The following is a 23,287-nucleotide window of genomic DNA, read 5'->3' on the forward strand; positions in this document are numbered from 1 at the left end:
TGACCCTGCAGGATGAATATAAACTGTGCAAACAGAGGCGGTATAGAGGTAGGCAGTGGACTATTTGAGGGGCTTTCTCAGATCAATGGATCTGCAAGTGTGAAGGGCACATGGCACATGAAAAGGTCTGGAAGAAGAAAATACTTCTATGCATGTGGAGTATCTCTATTAGGAATGAGAGGAAGATGGGCATGAAATCTGAGAGTACAAAGAAGGTAATCTCTGGGAGATAGCAGAGAAAAGTGATACATTTTGAGAGGAAGCAAATACCAAACCATGCTTGGCTTTGTAAGCTTAACTTAACAGCTTATACTTACCAAGAGTTTTGAAGGTTATTGAATAGTTTTAAGGAGTGGTATGTAATATTCAGAATGCTTTTAAGGATGATTCATGTTGTGTGGGGAAAAAAAGGCTGGATGGGTAACATTGAAAGGAGAAGATGTGTTTCTTCATTTAAGATGTTAACACAATTAGAAACAGGCAGTTTGTTGGAAAGGGGTCTTGTACCATTTGGTATTCTGGGGTAGGCAGAATTTGAGATGGCACCAAATACAGAACCTGGCATGAAGTATACATACAAATTATCTTGCTTTCTCCCCACTCATTTTACAAATAGTATGTACATGGAATCATGAAATAATGCAGCACATAAATTAAACCTTTAAACCTTTTAAAATTACCAATTTTCTTTTGGAGCATAATGCCCTTAAAATCCACCTAACTTGTGACATTGACTTGTAGTTTGTTCCTTTTTGTTGCTGAGTAGTATTCCCTTACATGGATGTACCATAGCCTGCTTGGCCAGACTTCTAAGAACTTGTATTCAATTTTAGCAGTTTTGCCATTATTACCATCATCTAATGCTTATACTTCTCCCATATGTTAAACACCCTGAACCTCTGACCCTTCTCCTAAGTACTCCTAATTAAATTCTTCCCTACGAACCATGTTTCTTAAGCCACAGTGTGTAACTGTGCCGAAGCAGAATGACTGCATACCTATCGTGTCTTCCAGTGTTAGCCAACTGGGCTCCAGCAATAGCTCCTTCTCAGTGGGAAGGACACAGTGTTTCTAGCATCTTGGCAAGAGTTGGAACTGTATAGGTTTACAGTAAGTAATTTTGGTAAACGTTCCTAATTTACTCTATTCCATTTGTTCACATTAATCTTTTACTTTGGGTTTTTGGTGTGTGTGGTTTTTTTCAACACACTTTTAGATGCTTCAATTTTTTTTTTTCTTTTTCTAAACCATGAATAACACAGTGAGTCTGAAGGTTTGCTCTTTGGGGAAAATATTTTTAAAGGAAAATCATATAGCTGTTGCAAGAACTGAGTTTAACAAATCAATATACACTTACAGCTCACTGATGACTTGGGGTGAGGAGGAGATGGTTGTGGCATATGAGGGAAAGGCATCAACAGCATTTTCTTACGCTAAGTGGTGGGGTTGGCATTTTTTCAGTCCAATAACGATTCAAACACACAATAGGAATCCCCAGGATGCTAAATAAAGGAGCACTCTGTTCCTTTTTTTTTTTCCCCTCCCATCCTGAGATTAGGGCAAAGAATAATAATAATAATAAAGTAATGCAAATCTGACTGGGTGAAAGCAAAGTGCTTTCACTATTAGGAGTGAAAAGAAAGAGACATCGCAGGGCTTTTGTGTATGTTCTGGAAGGAACGCCTGCTTCCAGAAACTGCAAGCTCAACCTTCTCAAAGTTTCATTTTCCTGAATTATCAAGACTCAATCTTGTTCTTTTGTTAGGGAATACAGCTCCCATAGAACTGAAATGCCCTTCCAAACTGACCCTGGGGCTGAGTGTGGAGGCAGCAAGGAGGTGGGTAGAGAGGAAGCCGGTGTATTTCATGTTTCTGATAATCAGTTTCTTTCAGGTGCTTCTTCAGGGACTGGCTGATCCCTCCACAATGCTTCTGCTCCTGATCAAGAAAAAGAAATGTGATCTCACAGAGTCCTTGTAGCTTGCCTTCAAGGAAATGATTATCTTGTACCGACACCAAAATGAATTCTGGGGCATGGCTGAAAAGGAAGCCTTCTTAGCCTATTTTCAGTGTCCCCGATCCCCAACTGCAACTGGAAATTGTTGAGCAGTCTTTCTAGTGGTTTCTTTCTCTTTTTACTATTTCAGCGTCCCTTTTAGGAATCATTTTTTCACTGCAGTAAAAAAAAAGTGAGCGAGGGAAAGGTAGCCCGGTGCCAGGGAATATAATAATATTTGGTCTTTGCTGAGTCCTCTGATTCATACCATTCGTTGGGGCATTTCTAGGTTGGATTTCTGGCTGCAAAGGGGTTTTATAAAAGAGGAGAAACTGAAAATAGCCCTCATGCTGATGGTCAGAATTTAACTAAGAATAGGAGTGTGTGCTTCATCCAAGAATGTAAGGGCCTTTTTCAGAAGGATCTTGCCCAAGGGGCTCTCCAATTTTTAAGTTTGAGGTCAAGATTAAAAGAATAGATGTTTTATATGCTCTTAATGCCTGTGAAATCGTTTCTATCCCATGAAAGGAAAGGACAAAATCAAGGGATTTTCCAATTCTTGGTGTATTTTGTGAGTGGAAATTTGACTTAGGAGAACAATTAGGTTCTGAAGACAGACAGGCCTGCTGCATGCATTTTCTCACTTTATTATGAGTCAGCTTTTGATTTCTGGGGAAGCCCCATTACCATCTGGTAAGGAACACTGTAATGCTACCTTTTTTTCAAGGCTACATATGATAATACAATGTGTGTGGAATATCCAGTCCAGTGCTTAGCACATGGGATAAAATGGTAAATTTTAAAATGAAAAATGTAATTTATCAGAAAAACAATTTAGATTTAGTACAGGCCTATAAACCCCTCTATTTAGGCCCTGGACAGTGTGGCTCAGTTGGTTGGGTATTATCCCATGCACCAAAAGATTGCCAGTTTTATTTCTGTTCAGGGCACATTCCCTGGTTGGTTGCAGGCTCTATTCCCAGTAGGGGGCGTGCAGGAGACAGCCAATCAATGACTCTCTCTCATCATTGTTGTGTTTCTCTCTCTTCTCTCTGTCAAAATCAATAAAGACACACACACACACACACACACACACACACACACATATATATATATATATATATATAATATACTATATATATATATATATATATATATATATATATATAGTCTATTCAAGCCCTTCTATTTACAAATAGGAAATTAAAACCTATAGGCATGAATTTACTAACAGAGAAAGCTAATATTAGAGATCTTCTGACTTGGTTAGAATAAGTAGAATAGTTTTGACTTAGATTGATAACCTCTGTGTGACACACTGTTATAGTACATAGATACTCAGTACGTATAATAAATAGATTTATAGTAAATTTGGCATATATCTAGTAATGCAAAACCATAAACCAGGTGAAAGATGATGACTACTCAAGTGAAAATAAAACAGATTCTGCTACATCCAAACCAAAGTCTGAATTCAACATGAGGCTACAAACATAAATTCACTTTTATTATTATTATTATACTTAGCCTACATCTGATTTTGTTACCTAATAAATGTTATGCTGGTACTGTTATATAACATCCTGAATTCAGCTGTTGTTCCAGCAGATGACATTAAAACTTCTTTAACCATCCTTAAGATAAAATAACAAATGAGTTTTACTTCCTTTGGATTTCTGGCAGTGATTGAAAACTTATTTAACATATGTCTAGAAAGACAAGCTTCAGAAGAGAACAGAAAAATCATTATTCAACTGATTAAGTGTATTCCTAAAACTACTTCAGAATGATTGGACTGACAGTTCCCACTGGATGAGGGAGAGTTATAGACCACTGCCCGTGACCTCCACAGGGAGAGATGGGAGGGAAAGAGATGGGTATGAACATGCACAGAAGTTGAAGGGGATATAAATGTTCATTCATGTCTCATATTAAAGATATGATTTAAGCTTTGAACATAGTTCAATGACATGATCTATGAACAACCTCCAGAATCTTCCCCAAATTGTACTGCTGAAGCAAAATAGCATTTCAGCCTTGCAGAAAGCTTTTACAACTTGAGATCAATGGCTAGGAGATTCTCTTTTTTCTACTTTTTAATCAATTTTTAAGTTAGTGTACAATATTGTTAACTATACGCCACACATGTTGTACAGGAAATCGCTAGGACATTTTCATCTTGCATGACTGAAAAATCTACGCCCATTGAACAGCAGCTCCCTACGTCCCCCTCCTCCAAGCCCCGACGGCTACCATTCTACTTTGTACTTCCAAGAATTTGATGACGTGAGATATTTAGGTAGGTGGAACCATGCAGAATCCAAAAGAACTGAAATCAGAGTCTCAAGGATATATTGGCACTCCCATATTCCTGACAGCATGAACATATTGTAGCCAAGAGATGGAAACAAGCTAAATGACCATTAATAGAATAATAAGTAAAAATACGTGGTATATACTACCATGAATATTAATCAGCCTTCAAAACAAGGAAATTCCATCATGTTACAACATATATGAACCTTGAAGAAAATTATGACAAGTGAAAGAAGCCAGTCACAGAAGAAAAAATACTGCAGGAGACATTTTTTACATGGTATGTTTTGGAGCCATAATATATTTTTCCTTATTAAAGTAAGACTATTTAGAAAGATGGACCAGCCTGCCTGGCATGGCTCAGTGGGTGAGAGCCTAACTATGAACCCAGAGGTTACAGTTCGATTCCCGGTCAGGGCATATGCTGGGTTGTGGGCTCGATCCCCAATGCGTGGCATGCAGGAGGCAGCTGATCAATGATACGCTCTCATCATTGATGTTTTTATTGTTTCTATCTCTCCCTCTGTCTTCCTCTCTGAAATCAATACAATATATATGTTTTTTAAAAGATGGGCCAGTGCTACACTTATTTGGACAGCCAAACCCAAAGACGGCATGCAATTAGCTAAAATATAATTTTATTTGGAGTAATTACCTGTTTCCTATAAAGGGTTTGAGATTAACTCTATAGAAAATAAAAATGTTACCAGGAAGAAAGATGTTCTATGTTCTATTAGTTTTATATAATCTAAGCAGGAACTTTTGCTCTTGGGAATTTGATTTTTTTATTAATAAAAAAGGTGAAGATTGTGCATCTCTAAAAGGGATCTTGATAGTTCTAAATGTTTCTAAAAGTTAAGCTGGCTTGAAGTGAAGACATTTTCTAACTGATCTGGAGTTGGAAAACCTGATTTTGAATTTTGACTATGTCACTAAATAGTTCTGTAGTCTGGTTTCATAGCTTTGGTTTTTGTATCTATAAAATAATACTGATACCATCTGCCTTCCAGGCTTTTTATGTAAATAACATGGTGCTATGTATATGAATGCACTTTTTACTTCCTAAACATATGAGCATTTTACAATGATTCTATTATTTGTGTTAGTCAACATAATATATTCATCCCAAGGGCCTAGATAGAGTACATTTTTAGCAGGATCTCTACCAAGATCATGGGGATACTGGTTCCTTTCACCACTGGCTTAGAGGAAATCTAAAGTTGGGAGGATCCTGTAATCTGAGAATTAAATGGGGGGATCTGGAATTTTATATTTAAAAATTCTGGGACACTCAATAAGGGTGAAACAAAAGGCGATTCCTGATTTGAGACACTTGATGAGAATAAGAAACATCCTAAATTTCTGTGATGGAAGACATTTCTAAATGAGTATTTATGTTGCAAATGTATTCCTATACATATACTCCAAGACAATACTGATTTCAAGAATTGGTCAAGAGAGACAGATGACTGTTTCTCAAACACCAGGGATGTGCTGTTTTTGCCATGCTGACTTACATATATTTATTTCTCTAATCTTCCTGATAAGTCTATCTGCTGTGTATGCCTATTTCCATTTTATATATGGAGGGGACTGAGATGCAGAAAGACCTGATATGCCCAGAGTTTCAAAAAAGAGATAAAATCTGAAGGATAGATCTGTCTGTCTAGATGGCTCTGTATCCATCCATCCATCCATCCATCCATCCATCAACGTATCTCTGTGTATACGTCTGTATCTATCTATTATTATATGTTTATTATAAGACAAGAAAATAAAATACAAATATTGTGTTCATATTGGTAAATTTTGGTCAAATAACATAATGGGTCCACCAAAAGTGAAAGCAGACTCCAGAATCACGCCTATTGTACAAAATAAAGAAAAAAGAAGGATGAAGGAAATAAATATGAAACAATTTGTGGTTCTAGGAATGGCTATTATTTCTATGAATGATATTTCTTTATGAACATGCAAAGTAATAGTAACAACAATAAGCCAAGATTGTGTTAACCCCACTGAAGGAATGGAGAAAATGGGGGAAAGTAGAGTTGAGTGTATCTTTGAGTTACATTTTAACATTTCCTTCACACTTTGTCATTATGGTTCATGCTTAATTATGATTCACACTTCATTATGATGTACTGGTTGGTAGGAATTCCTCAGAAAGAGAAAGTATCTTAGGAAAACTCCATAAGCTTCAGCAGTAATTTTTTTTTTCATTATGGCTTAGTTCATAGCTTTTGGAAGAAAACAGTGCCTGACCATATGAAGAACACATTATAGTTATAGTTTGCCATCAGCAAAATTTGTCTGGCAAAATAGAGTTAGGTAGATAAAAATCAATGTAGGGAATATTCAGAGAACATGAATGATTCAGCATAAAGACAGATTTATCCCATTTCTAACCTCTTTTATGAAGCCCACCTACTATCTGATGTCCTTTCATCTCCCTCCTGAACACTGGTCCTTAGAACTCACTGTGTATCTCAAGTAGACCAGATCCCTACTCTATTGTCGCCAAATACCTAAAGAAATCCAAGTGAACCTCTAAACGCTCTACTGATTTATCATTAAGTCATTCCACATAATTTCCCCATAATCCTACCCTGTCCTGCAAACAGTATTGAAACTCTTCCATTATGCTATTTCCCCTGCATGCTTTACACATTATGGATGTTCAGTAATATCTGAATTAATTTATTTACCACTGAATCGCACTAGTGGAGTCCTTAGCATGCCGCTGTCGAGCCCTGCTTTCCTCAAAAGAGGGGACATTGTTTTTTTATTAAATCTAAAGTCACATATAAAAATTAAATCTTAGAGACGCTATCCAATGTCATATAGTTAACGGGTGGATATGAATGCAACTTGGGCTCCATGCTTGACACATTGCCCCACTTTATCTGAAAAATCCATATGCAAAGAAAAGGGCACTTTAGGACACTTACCTATGTTGTGGGAAAAGCCTAAAGAGTCTGTTCCTGCAATGGCATTTGCACACTTCCTCCCATACAAGTGAACAGTCATATGGCTTACTTTTTCCTGTCCTGTCATGAATGAGCCACCATTTAAGGAGGGATTGGAATCTCAGCAAACATGTTTGGGAGCTGTTCATGGGTTTCGTGATGCTCTCATGACTATTTTTTCTAGATTTATTTGGCCTTTTCCTAGTACAAGAATAAATCCCACACTGTTGCCTCTTAGAACAACATGAAACCATGTTTTCCTGATGCTGCTCATCAGCCTTCCCACATTCTTCTCTTTGATGATGGTTCTGTGGCCAAGTTCATGGAGTCTAAGACAATAAAACCTTGTCTCATCTCCTTCCTGCCACAGCAAGTTTCTCCTAAAAACTAGACTATATTCAAGGAAGATGACTGCTTTATTTTTCATGACTCATGTGAACTGTGATTCTAGATGTATACTAGTCTCTTGGAAGAGGCAAAATAGATTATTTTATCATGTTTAACATTTGAGAAAACCACTCTGCATGGAAATAAATTATAGTTTTTAAGTATGTTCTGTGATCTGGGTTGTAATAGGTGCTTTACATATTTATTTACTCTTAATATTCAACACAAACCTAGGGGTGGTACTAGTGTCAACATTTTATCATGAAAACACTGCAGATTAAAGTTATGCCTACCAGATCTAATCAATGGTGAGTGAGGATTTAGAGCAAGATGATCCGCATAAGTCCAGTTCTCTTCAGAGTCATTTCACTGAGCAATTAATGAGTTGGCATTGAAACTCTTGGAGCATCATACTAAAGAAGAAGAAAGAACTTGCACTCAAGATTGCAATATAGCTTAGTGCCATATTGCAAGACAGAAAAGTAGACTTTGAAGCCAGATTGCCTGGGTTCAAATCCTAACTCCATTATATACTATACTAGAGGCCCGGTGCATGAATATCATGAACTGGGGGAGGTGGGTCCCTCAGCCCGGCCAGCCTGTGCCCTCTCGCAGTCCAGGACCCCCTGGAGATAGAACCTAAGCTGGCACTCGGACATCTCTCACTCAGTCCAGGGCTCTCGCAGTCCAGGACCCCGGGGATCAGACCTAAGCTGGCACTCAGACATCCCTCACACAGTCTAGGACTCTCGCAGTCCAGGACCCCTTGCTCCTTACCACCTGCCTGCAGCAGAGGCTGGACACTGTACTTGCCAACTGTGAGCCAGGCTTCTGGCTGAGCGGGAAGGGAGGGGAGGGAGGAGAGATGGGGGGAGGGGAGCAGGGGGAGGGGATTGCTGCTCAAGCAGAAGCCAGGCTTGTTGCTCCTTAGCGCTGGCCCTGCTGCCTCTGCAGAAGGGGCGACTCCAGCACGGGGACCAGGCCTGGGACCAGGCCCACACCGCAGCCTCTCCAGCCACCTCTACGGAAGGGGCGGCGCTGGGCCCAGGACCAGGCCACACCAAGGCCTCTCCCACTGCCTCTACAGAAGGGGGGCAAGGGGACCGCCATGGCTGGCCTGGTGGCACAGGCTCGCTGGCCCCGCCCCCCGACCAGTGGTCATTCTGCTGGAAGGTCCTCCAGAAGGTCTTTTGGCTGTCTGGTCTAATTAGCATATTACGCTTTTATTATTACAGATTATTATAGATACCTGCCTTTACAAATTATGAAACTTTGCTTCAGTTTTCCCATTTGTGAAGTAGGAGCAGTGATAGCACCTACCTATTTGGTAATTATGAAGATTAAATGAACAGTGGCAAGTGCAGCAGGGTCAAGTAGCCTGTGTTTAATCCAATACCGTGCCCCAGGCACTCCCTGTACAAGAGATTAACTAAGTGTACAGCTTCAAGAAAGAATACAAAATATTTAAATATATATATATATATATATATACACACACACACACACACACACATATATATATATGAACATGCAAATTAACAAGAAGCAATGGAACATGTGCATGCTGTCTTTCATTGACTTCTACTCTGAAAGTTTGCTTACAAAGATAGAAGAAGAAATGTATACAATAAATGTATGTTGGGGATTTTTAAGTAGGTGTATGGTTTTCAGCCATCACTGTAGGTGGTGTGAAAGAACTCCCAGACTTTAGCATTATACAATCCAGATTCTAAATTATGGAAAAAGGGAGGAGGTTTCTTTCAAATTCCTTTCTTCACATTTCTGAGTTTTGGAAATCTTAAGTAATTTGGCAGCTTGTCATATCCTGAAGGTCAGGCTGACAGCAATGGACAGGCTCAATTTCTTTCTGATTTCCCAAGGAAGATTCACTGATGTACTTTAATTTTAATGTGTTATTAGGTCCCTCACAGAAATAGCAGGTTACAGACCATCTGCAATTCTGATTATTAGTCTGTCTTAGAAAAATGAGGGGGCTTTATTTTACTAGCATTGAAAAACTAATTTGAAATTCAGTAGCAATTCATTTTTTCCCAGGTTACACTTTAGATTAGGGAGTACTGAATTTGAAATCAGTCTGGATCTTTAATGCACAGGGCGGGGGGGGGGGCGGGGGGGGAACCTGCTAAGAAAATAACTAAGTAGTTTAACATATAAAAAGATAAGTTTCTTAATTATAATTAAGGGGGCATTCTTTCCTGAGATTCTATCCAGTGACTTAAGGTTACATTGTTTCCTTGGAGAACATTCAAGCAGATGCACATCTGTAAATGTTGATGAGAATGCAGTGGAAAGAGTGCCAATTTTAGAATCAGACCAATGTTAAGTTCAAATCTCAGTATTTCCTTTTACTAAGAGCCACATCTTTGAATGACTTAATTATTTAATCTACTTTATTCTCAGTTTCCTCACTTGTAAAAATGAGAAATATAACTCTGCACTTACAGGTAATTTTTCAGCTTTATAGCTATCATTCACTTTTTAAAAAAAATATTTTTTCAGCACTACCACTACTATGATTATTTTGTACATTTTGGGGTACCTTTTTCTTTTTAAATATATTTTTATTGACTTCAAGAGAAGAAGGAAGGAGAGAGATATAGAAACATCAATGATGAGAAACATCTATTCGCTGCTTCCTGCACACCCCCTACTGGGGACAAAGCTAGAAACCGGGCACCTGTCCTCACCAGGAATCAAACCATAACCTCCTGGTTTATAGGTTGACTCTCAACCACTGAGCTACACTGGAAGGTGCTGCTATTCACTTCTTAACCCACAATTGTCTCTGATAATGCCCCTAGGTGTAGGTGTGTAGGTGTGTGTAGGTGTGTGTGTGTGTAACTATTCTATAAGATTAAAAGATTTGTAACTTCATGTATGTAGGCTTAATATAAGAATTCAAAAAGTGATGCCTGAAGAAACCCTGTACTTAATGAAGAATAATGGTATGCTGATCGAGAGAAGAATTTAGAGAAATAAAAAAAAATTAAAATATATTTTATTGATTTTTTACAGAGAGGAAGGGAGAGGGAGAGAGAGCTAGAAACATTGATAAGGACAAAACATCAATCAGCCACCTTCTGCACACTCCCTACTGGGGATGTGCCCACAACCAAGGTACATGCCCTTGACCAGAATTGAACCTGGGACCCTTGAGTCCGCAGGCCGACGCTCTATCCACTGAGCCAAACCGGTCAGGGTGAGAAATAAAAAATTTTAATAAGATGGAAAACTTAGAAACAGGGCACGATTAGTAGTACCATTCAGTAGATAAATTTACTTTATTACACAAAGGATAAATTGTTTGGTTTCTGAGAAATGTACATTTTAAGAGTTTTGTTATATGGACATGCATAGAATATATTCTGTTTTATAGGCATGCAAAGAAATGAGCAAAATCTCTGGAGGCCAAAACATAATGGACTGAAAAGAGAAATGAGCCAGTTTTGGGACTGTTGCAAAAACAAAAGAGAAGTACCACACTGAAGTTTTGGAGAAGTCTGCATGGGTATGAAATAAAATCTGATGTGGAAAAGGGACATTATATTATGTCCTTGCCTCTTATTTCGTGCTATGAAAATGTTCCAAGTATGTGTGGACTCCTGAGTCCTACCTGCGGGCATTGCTGTGAATGGACAGTCTGGGCTCAGTGCTGTGGAGCCGGCCAGTTAGGATTTGGTGGAGGCATGAAGCACGGAGAGCCTGTTGATTCCGTAGGACTCCCAGTGCTTGGCTAGCACTAGGGAGGACACAGCCAGCATGCCCCTGCCCCGTACTTGGAATAGGGAGAGTCTGGGGCCCTCTATGCGACACAGTAAGAATTCCTCTCATTTTATTTAGTTGTTCTAAATGAGAAGTGGATTTCAACCCCGTCAAAGATCTATTCAGTGAGAAACTACAAGGGAGAAGATGGAAAAAGTGTTTTAGGTAGACTAAAAGGGAAAAAGAAAAGTCATCCAAACAAAATGTTATGATGCATCTGACCTCCCTGTGCCTAATAGGACTTTATTATAGTTGCTTTTTTAGAGTCAATTGTATATCAAGTGTCTTTCACCCCCTAACTGAGACTACCATATTTTGTTTATTTTAAGTCCTTCCAGAAATGTTTGGGAAGGTAGCCAATTCCACCTGATCACTTGAGTATTTTATGTCAAAAAGGTTGAAACCTAACATGCCCAGCATGCCTCTTTCTGGCTTTCCCCCTTTCACTTCATTTTACTAAAAAAGAAGATTGGAATTCTTCCTGATTCTATGTTACTTAGTACTCATTAGCGTGTCAGCAGTTTTTCCTCTTAAAAAATACTGCATTTTAATTCGTTCCTGGAGGCTGTGCTACCCACGAGAAAACATTTGCAAGAGCACTAAAATATCCAGCCCCAAATTTTTATTTTTATTCTCAATTGCTCCTGCTCACACAGTTTTCAGTCAGGACTAATGTTCTCAGGTAGAAACAATCATTATTAATATATTCATTAATACAGATCGCAATAACTATTGACAGCTCTAGAGATTTATCTCATGTGAATTCCCTTGTGTCCACTGGAACCTGTAGTAGTGACACTTGAGTGATGATCCATTTTAATTCTTCCAAATAGGTATAACGACATTTACTTAAAACTGTAGCCCATCTCTCTTCTTACATATTCACTATATTTAGCTTCTCTGAATTCTGGTTATTTTCCTGAAATTGTAAATTACAGATGAAGAAACTAAATTAGCAAGAGGTGAAAGAAAAGAAGATTAGAATGAAAAGAGCAACACTAATACTGATTACAGCTGACAACTGCAAAGCTATTATATGCTAAGCATTTGGTTAAAAAGTCCATAGTCACAACCTAACTGAACACTCACAAATATCATATTAATGAGAAATTTTATTCCCATGTTCCTGGTGAGGAAGCTGAGATCAGGGAGGCTAAGTGGTAACCTACTAAGACCTTAATGGCATATAATGCTCATATGCGCAAAGTGTAGAAATAGGGTGTATCTGTACCTCAGGCAGGAATCCAAGTTTTGTGTCAATTCACACATGTGCTTTTACCTTATCTGGAATCTGGGGTTCCCCTTGGTCTTTCTATCACTCCTTCAAGATTTCAATCCTGGGCATAAGCACCCACTTCCCAACACCCAGCAAACACTGGAGCCCTGATCTTACTTACCCTGCTTATAAGACACCGGGAGAAGCAAGTTGAATAACTCTATAATAATAAAAGCATAATATGCTAATTAGACCAGATGTCCTTCCAGATGTCCTTCCTTCCGGACAAAGCCGCAGCGGGCGGGGGCCAAGGCAGAAGCGGCATTGGGCCTCTGGTAGTTAAATAAAACTTGTAAGTGTTGCCAAAGAAAGAATACATAATTTAAAAGATATATAAAATTCTTATACAAGTGGTCAATTGAATGAGTATGAAGTTAAATATATTTGTCTTTTTTAAAAATAACAATTGGTTTTTTAAGGGCTCTTAAAAGTGGCTCTTACAAAGTAGTTATAAAAATAGTTCCTTTTATCTTAATATGATTAAACTAATAACTATAACAACCAACGTTAACTTGCTTTTGCTGAATCTAACTTGTAATCATCTATTTATTTTGTCTGCCCTTTGGGTATGGTCCCCATCTGAATTTTCATGGATCTGTCCTGAAGGTCTCTAAGATAAAGATCCAAATGACTTTTCCCCTTTTCCTGCTCTGATAAGCAAATACCAGAAATATATAAGCTCTAACTCCAACTAAATAACCCTGACATCATCCCCAGAGTCCAGATGGGTGGATATTCTTATCCCTACTAGAGATGCACAGTAACAGAAACTCAGTGGGTTAAAGCTACTTGCTCCAATAGAGCTTTTCTCCTATTTTTATATAAAAATCTGCCTTTAAAACCCCCTAAAAGAATATAAATGCAGAAAAAAACTTCAGTTTTTATGATTCCTACATCTAAACTTTCATTGTGCATTATTTAAAAAGAAAAATAAAATTTTTAAATTTTTTTTAAAGTTACTTTAAATAACCTGAAGTTCTTTCAAATTTAACTGATGGTTACCTTAGGAGAGGTATTTTCGCATCTTTCTTTCCAATAGTTCTTTCCATTTCCTAAAATAAGGATGAAAAAAATCTCAAACCCTCCCTCCCCCCGGACCCCACACAGTCTCTGATAAATGCTCAATTTCCTTTGCATATATTGTTTCCACAGCGGAAAATACTCCCATCCAGATATCTTCTCCAAGAGTCAAATAAGACATTCCTTCCTCTATGAATATTTCTGTATATAACAAAATTCAGTGATAGCAAGGGATAAAACACCCAACCTAAACAAGGCATAGCTGTTATCTGACTTTGCCAGATTAAGTCGAACACCTCATCCTCTGCACCCTACTTTACCCTGCACTCTACCTTAATTTTAACCCTTTTAATAATTAATTAATTTCCCCCATGTATTAGTAGATTGAAGCCACAAATCAGGGTCTGGTATAAATTAAGAATTCCATAAGTGTTGTTTGAATTTTATATTTAAATTAGAGGCTCCATGCGTGGGGTCCTTGGCCTGCACCATCTCACAATCTGGGAGCGCTCGGGGAATGTCTTGCTGCCGGTTTCGGCCCCACAGACCTCTAGTATGCATATAAGATCTTTGGTTAATCTCTTCCCATCCTCCCCCTCCTCCTTCCCTCTGAGATTCATCAGTTGCTTCCATGTTCCCTTGCCTGTGAGTTGAGTGTCTGCCCCCCTGGTGGTCAGTGTGCATGATAGCTACCAGTTGAATGGTTGAACAGTCGCTTAGGCTTTTCTTCTTGTAACCAAAAGAAAGGGATTAGGGATGTATCTTATCTCCTGATATATTGAGCTTCTACAATATGATTTTTAGTCTACTATCCTTAAACAATTGTATTGACCTGCAGAAAACTTTAACAAGTAGAATATTTAATTTGTTAAAGAAGGAGAAAATGACAGAGAGAGAGAGAAAGAAAGAGAGGGAGAGGTGCTTTGACAAACTCTTGAATGAAGAAACTTATGTGTTCTGAACTTGTAAGATAATGGGAATGCTATTTATGAAGCACAGTTCTCTATAAAAATAGGCTCATATTGACTTTGATGATTTTGTTTTTTATGTTCCAAAGCATCTGGTGAATATTATTGAGTTAAAGCTTTGTGCCTCAATTCAGACAGTAATTGCAGTTCAATGGGTGAGCCAGACCTCTTCTGAGTCAAGAACCCTCTATTATAAATCTCAAAATAACAAATATCAGAGGTCATGTGACACATTTTTAATTTTATATTTTTCTGGTTAGCTCAAAGTAGGAAATAGGCAAACAAAACCTATCATGGTATTTACCAGACAGCATAATGCATTTTTATATTATGAGAATAGTTATATGATTTTTAAGTTGTGTCATATAAGTTTTGCATATTACAGTTTCCCTAGAAGTAGATATATTCTTTTGAAGACTAGATGTGCATAGAGAAACATTCAAAGTATTTTTTGAGTGGTGACATAATAGAAGTTTCTCTACTTTAATACAAAGCACAACATATAACAATATTAGCAAATACTTAAATTTTGAGATATTTAAGCTTTAGAATAATATGTGTTTTTCTTTCCCTTACTAAACACAGTTGTAAAACCTGGCCAAAATAAATATAGCAGCTATTTGAGAACTCTGAAAACTAAAGAGTAGCAAGCAGATAGATGTAAAAAGAGGAAAATTCAAAATAAATAATGAGATTACCATTTGTTCCCCCTCTGATATCTCTGCCTGGGCTTGAGGCAGGCCCAAACCAAGAAGGGGGCCTTAGTCCAGAGAGGGGTGAAAGGAAGTCCTCTAGTTCTCACATGAGGGTCCGGAAGTACATCTCCTAAAACTCACAAAGATTGGGAGAAATCTCCTGTTTTCTGTTGTCTTTTCTCCTTCCTCTTGTGGCCAAGACATCTCCAGCTCTCAGGAAGGGAAACTTCCTCTCCTGCTAGAGGAACTTTGATTTCAAGAGGGTGGCATGACCCTAGGGATCATTTCTTTCTCTTTCTTTTTTCTTGTCACTTAGCCCCAAAGGCAGGTGCATTTATAGGAAGTAGATGGCAGAAGAGGGTAAATGAAGCCCCAGCATTCTGATTTAAGGACTGAAAGAAGAGCCCTGGGAAACCATAAAGCATGGGGGATATCATGAGGAGTTCAAGGAAAGGGAAAGGATACTGCACTTTTGGAACTCCTGGGGTCGTCCTCGAGCTGCTCTTGCAAGGCTCTGACCCTACAACTAAGCAGCATTCATGAAACTGTAAGAACTGGATCCCAGGGCAGACCATCCACTAGTTCCCAGACTGGCCACTGGGTAGTGCACAGAGGCAGTAGTTCTGAATGCCTCTGCAAAAGGTTTGAAAACAAAACTGACATTTTAAATGCTTATTCAATTTTTTTAATAAGTATAGGACTACTCAAATTATGTTTCACCCTTAGGGATTTGGATGGTCTGTGGTATTTCAGGAAATGTCCATTTCATGCAAACTGTTAAATGTATGTGTGGATTATTGTTTGCTGCTGTCCCTAAAAGTCCGTACTATCTCTGGGTCAGTAGTGATATCCTTCTGTTCATTCTGAATACTTTTGACAGCTCTACTGAGATATAATTGATATACAAAGAACTGCACATGTATAATGTATGCATTTTGATGAGTTTGGACGACTTTGATATCATCACCATAACCAAGATAATCGACATACCCATTACTTACAAAAGACTCCTTGTGTCTTTTTGTTTTGTTCTGTTTTTATGGCAAGGACACTTAACTTGAGATCTATTCTCTTAAGTTTTTTTTAAGTGCACAACATAATAGCATTAGCTATAGGTAAAATGTTGTATAGTAGATCTCTACTACTTATTAAAAACTAAAGTTTTATACCCATTGAGTAACAACTCCTCCGTCCTCTTTACCCCATTCCCTGGCAATCATCATTCTATTTTCGGCTTCTATAAGTTTGACCATTTTAGATAATTCATAGAAGTGAAATCATGCAGTATTTGTTCTTCTGTGACTATTTCACTGACTAGAATGTCTTTCAGGTCTATCTATGTTGTCACAAATGATAGAATCTCCTTTTTTAAGGTTGAATGAATATTACATTATCCTATCTCATAAAAGAGTAATATGCAAATTAACCATCACTCTGCTACACCCACAAGTCATGCCCACCAGCCAATCAGAGCAAGTATGCAAATTAACTCAACCAAGATGGCTGTGGCCACAGATTGAGCAGGAGGCTTGGGTTTCCCCGGCAATGGAGGAAGCCAAGCTTTCCGCACACCCTGGCGGGCCCAGGCCTCCACTCAAGGCTACAAAGTTTCAATTATAGAAGATAAATAAATCCCAGATCCCAGGGCCTCCCCTTGGGTCGCCAGGGGGCGTGGCCGGCCTGCAAACCACCACAGGCCCCTTGCCCAGGCCACCCCATGCCCCAAGGGAATCCCATCCTGATCCGGGACACCCTTCAGGGCAAACCAGCTGGCCCCCACCCATGCACCAGGCCTCTATCCTATCTAATAAAAGAGTAATATGCAAATTGACCATCACTCCAACACACAAGATGACTGCCCCCATGTGGTCAAAGATCCTGCTTCCATGTGGATACAAGATGGCCACCACAAGATGGCCAGCAGGGGAAGGCAGTTGGGAGGGACCAGGCTTGCAAGGGAGGGCAGTTGTGGGTGATCAGGCCATTAGGGGAGGGTAGTTGGAAGGGACCAGGCCTGGAAAGAAGGGCAGTTGGGGGTGATTAAGCCTGCAAAGGAGGGCAGTTAGGGGTGACCAGGCCAGCAGAGAAGGGAAGTTGGGGGCAACTGGGCCTGCAGGGAAGGGCAGTTACAGGGGACCCAGGCCTGCAGGGGAGAGCAGTTGGGAGGGACCAGGCCTGCAGGGGAAGGCAGTTAGGGTTGACCAGGCTTGCAGGGGAGGGCAGTTTGGGGCAAACAGGCTGGCAGGGGAGCAGTTAGGCATCAATCAGGCTGGCAGGGGAGTGGTTAGGGGGTGATCAGGCTGGCAGGCAGAAGCGGTTAGGGGCAATCAGGAAGGCAGGCAGGCGAGCAGTTGGGAGCCAGCAGTCCTGGATTGTGAGAGGGATGTCCGACTTCCCGTTTAGGCCCGATCCCTGTAGGATATCCCTGTAGGATAAACGGGCAGTTGGATATCCCTCGAGGGGTCCCAGATTGGAGAGGGTGCAGGCTGGGCTGAGGGACACACACCTTCCCCTCCCCCTCCCTGTGCATGAATTTCATACACCAGGCCTCTAGTATGTATATAACACATTCTCTTTATCCTTTCATTTATCAATGAATATTTGGGTTGTTTTCACATTTTGGTTATTGTAAATAATAGTGCAATAAATGTAGCAGTGAAAATATCGCTTTAAGATCCTGATTTCAATTACTAACAAAATCCCAACAACACGTTTTTTAGAAATAGAAAATAAATACTGAAATTCATAAGGATCCACAAAAGATACAAATATTCAAAGTGATCTTGATGGAGGTAGGCATTAATTGGGAGACATCTTAGAAGCTACTGCTGAACACAGAAACAAAATCCAAACACAAAAATTAAAAAAAACAACAACACCAAAACTAAACCAAAAATAGAAGGCATTGAAAAATGAGAAACTGAGGGCCCAGTCATGGGTGATAACTTAAACAGGTAGACAGATCTCTCTCTCTCTCTCTCTCTCTCTTTCTCTCTCTCTCTCTCTCTGTGTGTGTGTGTGTGTGATCAAACATACTAGTAATGCCTGTGGCTATATTGCACTATAGTTAAGTCTGATATATATATATATATATATATATATATATATATATATATATATATCCTCCTAGATTTCTGGGCTACTCTTCTTAGCCCGCAAAGAGGCTATTTCCCCATCCAGGGCACAACAGAAATACTAGCATTAGCACTTGCTTGCTTTCTGACTCCAATAAGGGAGTTGACATCAGAGGGGGGGAACAAAGGATTATCTCATAACTTATGGGAGTTGGCTCTTTTTAGAAAAACTGCCTTCCCTACTATTTTTACTTCCTTCCAAGCACTGGTTCAGAGTCAGGGAAATCACTGTACCCCTGAGACACAGGGAGTAGGGCAGAGGTACTGAAAATCAAGTAACTCCTCTAAGTTGCATGCAAACTGGGCCAAAAAGCTTCTGCAGAATCAGTGAAATGGCTCCTGAGAGTCAGTTCACTAACCAGTTCCAACTAGACAAAAGAATAGCTCCACCCTACTTTTCCTTCTAGCAGGTGCTGGACAAAGGCTGGTCTGGGGAAACATTTCTTGAGACCTGTGTGGGTTTTCTGCAAATGCAATCTCATTTGCAATGATTACTGTGTTTCTACATTAAACATAAAGGAAAATTCCACCTCCCAAGTACTTGCTCCATGTCATAAGTGGTGTGAAGGTTCTTTTGTATTTATCTCACGAAATACTCATCACTCCATAATTTCTACTTTAGGGATGTATGCATTTCAGAGTTCATACAATTTGCTCATGTTGGCTTGGGTAGGACTGAGCGATATTCCTCCTCTTAGGTCTGTTTAATGCCAAAGCTTGAATTTTCCATGAGTTAACTTTACGTGGAATCTAATGAACAAAATAAACTGATGAACAAAAAAGATCCAGAGACATGGAAGCATGCAACAGACTGATGAATTTCAGACTGATGAATTTCAGGGGGAGATTAACCAATGAACTTAACCTTTTGCACTGGGATGTCGAGTGTGACTTGACACGGTTAGCATCGGTAGCAGCTCTTTTTATACTCTTTGAATGTATCAATAATTTGAAATATAAAAAAATCCAAATAAATAAGTTTGTATGAAAAGAAACTCCAGTTTTTTTATTCTACTGCCGCGCTTTGTAAAATCTGGGGTATTTAAAAAATTAAATCCCGAGTAGAATAAAGGAATCGAGAAAAAAGCAAGCGAGTGCAAAGGGTTAATAGGCATATATGCATAGCCCATAGACAGGCAACAGTGTAGAAGGCCTGGGGAAGGGGAGGGGGAGGAACATCTGTAATACTTTCAATAATAAAGATAAATTTTTAAAAAATAAAGAGACTTAAAGTTCACATTTTTAACAATAGATCACACCAGTAGATAATGAACTCTTTTAAATAATTTCATGAATGTCTATTATTTTCCAGACATTATGTTATTAACTGTAGTATACAAACTGGAGTAATGACTTCAATATCATTTTTGGGTAAGTTCACAGTCCACTGGAAATGGTCTACTTGTGAACAAGTATTATAATACAATGTATTAAGAACTAATAAAATATAATCAAAATATTATAGGGGTATTAAAATTTGGACAAGGCTTTATAGGCAAGGCCAGTCTACTTAGTGGGGCATCCCCCCCCCCAAAAAAAAAAAAAAAAACCTTTGACTTTTTGTGTTTTGATGATATACATGGGCAAAGATCATTTGGCAAAATGATCTTAGTATATTTTAGGGAATAATTGGTTTCTGATACATCATGTTATTAAATGAATAAATGATTGAAAAAGTAAATCTATGGTTATAGTTTTAGCAATTATTTGAGAGATGAATCCTGTAGTGATGTAAGTTAATTATGATGTATTCATATGCCGGGCTTACACTAAACAAATAACTCTGATAAGATCTTTTAAAGAAATCTGATTAATACCTAAATACAGGCAGCTCTTAACATGCTAATTAGATGTCAATTGTTCTTCAAAAACAAATACAAACATTTGTAATGGTAATTGAAGTTGAACTTGATGTGATTATCAATTCTAGTTTTCAAACAGGTTAATTGCTACCTCTGAGGAAAGCCCCTGTTCAAGACTCAAGAGGTCCCATTAGCCCATCTCTGCTTGTTGCCTCTGTCCTCCCTCTAAGATGGGCCAATGTGAGTGTATTCATTGTTTGCTATTGGACAAGTTTAATGACTTGTTTCTGGAGCAGGTAACTGAGTGGATGGCCACGTAGAGAATAAAGAGTTTTGAAGGACGTAAAATAAAATGTAAGTGAACCAAGGAGTTTTAAATCTACTAGCAATAAAACACTCATTACAGAAGGATACCTTTTACACATCTTCCACAGCCTTAAGGTAAAGCTGATCTTCCACGCTCACATTTCTAACTTCCCATTCATTTCCAAACAGAATTAGCCACTTGCTTTTCTGAACTTCCAGGACAGATTGTGCAGAAGTCAGACTTAGGCTTGTCAGACCCATTTCCTGAGATCCCCCCTTGACTCAGAAACCTAAGCTATTATATATTCTTCCATGAGAAAAAGTAAATAAATATTTGGTTTATGTGATTTTAAGTATGTACCTCCATCTTACATAGGGGAAAGAAATATCCCGTTAAAAAAGAATGTGTTGTTTCTTTGTTTTCTTTTAAAATATATTTTTATTGATTTCAGAGAAGAAGGAAGAGGGAGAGATAGAAATATCAATGATGAGAGAGAAACATTAATTGGCCGCCTCGCACACACCCCACTGGGGATCCAGCCTGCTACCCAGGCATGTGCCCGGAACTGGAATCAAACCATGATCTCCTGGTTTATAGGTTGACACTCAAACACTGAGCCACACTGGCTAGGGACTTTTTTGGGGGTTTTTTTGTTTGCTTGTTTTTTAAACTGTCTTTAATATCTAATAAAACTTAGCTCTAGCCATGATTGCATTACCAATCACACCAAACATAAGAGGACCTTCTGACTAGATCAGCAAACCCCCATCTACTGTTTTCATGCATAAGTTATATGAGATTAGAAGCCCTCCTTTTTAAATTTAGTGCCAACATCATCTAGCTGTCCAAGTCTGAATTTCCAACAGAGACATTATCCTTACTTTACTCCTTGCTTTGCCTGGTTTTTCAAAGAGCAATGTAGGTAGTAGCTGATTACTGAAGTACTATTAAAGAATATCTGTTGCAGGTATACATTACCTCTGTAAAATTAGTCAAGTTAAAATAATATCTTGAAATAACATTTACCTATCTATGAAGTGAGATGATGCTAGCCTTAATTCATAGTACTGATAGGATTCATGGGTGTTCATAAAGTCTTTTATCCAAAATTTGGTACATAATAATAAAGGTTAATACTTAATTAACCTTTACCACATCCTATACACTGTATTAATAGCTTGACCTGTGTTAAAGAGAAATATACTGCCTTCAACAATATCATTTTTAAGATGAGAAAACTAAAACATATAGAAGTTGAAGATGGTAAGTGGCAAAACTAAGGCTCACACTAAAAGATTTTGGCTATAGGCTCTTGTTCTTACTTACCTGTACCTACTGCTTCCATTAAAGTCACCTGGAGATGTACTCATAACCAGTAATTCTTGGCTTTTCCTCCAAACATCTCCAACAGTACTCTTTTATAATTCTTATATTATAATGGAAATGGAAACTGAGGCTTGAAGAGGTTATGTTATTGCCTCCTGTCTATTAAAGGACACAGCCATAATTTGAACTCAGGTCTCTGCTTTTGTCTATTTCCCACAAACTTTATGGTATTAAATTTCAGATGAGCCTTGAATTAAGCTTTGAATCTGAAATAGTACTAGAAGAGCATCTAATTGACCCATGTCACACAAAATACTGCATTTTAATGGTCTTAAAGTTATTTTTAGTTTGCATTGGGATTTTTTAAAAGATATTTTTAAATATATTTTTTCTTGATTTCAGAGAGGAAGGGTGAGTGAAAGAGAGAGAACTAATAATGACTAGAGGCCCAGTGCACGAAATTCGTGCATGGGAGGGTGTCCCTCAGCCCAGCCGGCACCTCTCCAATCTGGGACCCCTCTCACAATCCAGGACTGCTGGCTCCTAACTGCTCACCTGCCTGCCTTCCTGATTGCCCCTAACTGCTTCTGCCTGCTGGCCTGGTCACCCCTAACTGCCCTCCCCTGCTGGCCTGGTCACCCATAACTGCCCTCCCCTGCAGGCCTGAGTCCCCCGTAACTGCCCTTCCCTGCAGGCCCGGTTGCCCCTGACTTCCCTCCTCTGCCAGCCTGGTCACTCCTAATTGCCCTCCCTTACAGGCTTGATTGCCCCCAACTGCCCTTCCTTGCAGGCCTAGTCCCCCCCAACTGCTCTACCCCGCAGGCCTGATCACTCACAACTGCCCTCCCCTGCTGGCCTGATCGCCCACAACTGCCCTCCCTTGCAGGCCTGGTCCCTCCCACCAGCCCTCCCCTGCTGGCCATCTTGTGACGGCCATCTTGTGTACAGATGGGGGCAGCCATCTTTGACCACCTGGGGGCAGCCATATTGTGTTGGAGTGATGGCCAATTTGCATATTGCTCTTTTATTAGATAGGATAGTCAAACATAGATACTGTTCTCACATAGTATCATATCTAATAAAGAGGGAATATGTTAATTGACCCTCACATGGTCACAAAGATGGAGGTGCCCAGAGCCAATAAGGAGGGAATATGCTAATTGACTGCCCTGATCTCAAAGATGGCAGCGCGCACAGCCACAAGATGGTGGGGCCCAGTCCCCTCAGCCCTGCTGGGTTGGCACGTGTGCAGCAAAGCCAGGCCCGCCCCCAGATGGGCATGGCCACTCTGCATGCCTGCCTCCGGAG

The sequence above is a fragment of the Cnephaeus nilssonii genome (assembly GCF_951640355.1).
Source record: "Cnephaeus nilssonii genome assembly, chromosome: 20".
NCBI lineage: Eukaryota > Metazoa > Chordata > Mammalia > Chiroptera > Vespertilionidae > Cnephaeus > Cnephaeus nilssonii.